This window comes from Echinococcus granulosus, assembly GCF_000524195.1.
Source record: "Echinococcus granulosus chromosome Unknown EG_S00192, whole genome shotgun sequence".
NCBI lineage: Eukaryota > Metazoa > Platyhelminthes > Cestoda > Cyclophyllidea > Taeniidae > Echinococcus > Echinococcus granulosus.
Window position 1 is genome coordinate 52,775 of NW_020170572.1, and position 1,466 is coordinate 54,240.

Genomic DNA, 1,466 nt, shown 5'->3' on the forward strand with positions numbered 1-1,466 from the left:
CACATTGATCATTCTGACCCGTCTAGTTGGTGGATTTTGTTTAAAATTTCCAAACAATACTCATGGATTAGTCGCGTGTTTTGAGATAGCTCAAGTTAAGATTGCTTGTATGGTTGATTCATATGCGATTAGAGATTAAAACATATTCGTGCATGGCATCTTCATTGGTTAGGCATATAATTGCAGTTCGGAGGTGTTGATTTCTTCGAATCTGATGGAGGACGATGCGTCATAGATGGCCTGTGGAAATGCTACAGGTCTGGTCGATTTTGATTCGGTTACCGAATCCTTTAGACGGGCCAATGGGTTTGGTCTACTTGTGGATCTCGCTGGCTGAAAACACTGAATGCACGCCCAACCTGTCAGCAAAGCTGAGGGAGTCACTAGAGCGTCTTCTGCGTCTTCTGAATAGGCTTATCGGTGAAAGAGTTGTGTGCAGAGAGGGGCCAAGTAATTGAAAAATTGGTTTCCTTAATGTAAGCAACATTTATCCTCTCTTACAGTAGGCTGTACAGTTGATGGTTTTGCTACCACCACTGTTCCTTCAGTGACGTGGTGACGTGGTTTGTAGGTGTGATATGAAGAGTCCAGACACACTGGAGACGATAGAGCTTTGGGTGTGGCAGGACATGGTGCACAAGTGGTTATTGCTGTCCATTGATGCCTTGCAGAAGGAAAATGGATATAAGTTCAGGGTTCGTAAATTTTCCAGATTGCAGGACTGCTTTTTCCCATTGCAAATATTGGTCGACATAAATTTGCCCTTTTTATCTGATCAGTAGTCACTTTTACTTGACCCAAGTATTTGCTGCTTCCTTTTTGATCAAGTTAGCCTAAAGTTGTTGAGGATTCTTGCCGGTCCACTACTACTTAGGTGTATCTTCAAATTCCCCCTTGATAATGCCATACTACTTGGATAAGTCACCCTCCTACAGTGGTGATTCCTACTTAGTAAGACTTTGACACATCGCGACTGCTGCCTCAACGTCGAATGGGCGGTATTTGCAGTCTGTGTGGGGTTCATGTTTAGACAACCTAATGGGGGGATTCAGGGGACTTTAAATCTCGACTGAATACTCTGAGCTGTAGTCGTTTTGATCCTAGGTCGTGGTGACAATCTTGTCTGCGTTTCTTTTTTTGAATTGCCAATGCCCAACAATGTCTCCCCGCCTGTTATTTACACATTTGACGTTACTGAATCGCACGTGGACCTAACATCCACCAGACCATTGAAGAGTATAGTGCAATTCTTGATGGAACTCGTCGCAGCCACTCGTTGGGGTTCGTAAAACGCGTGCGTCAGTATCAATATGATATTCTTTATGTTTTCGGATTGAGTGTTCCTAATTATTAGCTAAAGTTAATGTGGTTTGAGCTCGTATGCTGTAGAAACGAGGTTTACTTCTGTTCTAAGGCTGAAATAGAATGTAGTCTTTTGTCAGGCCTTTCCCTGCATTTGGAAATGG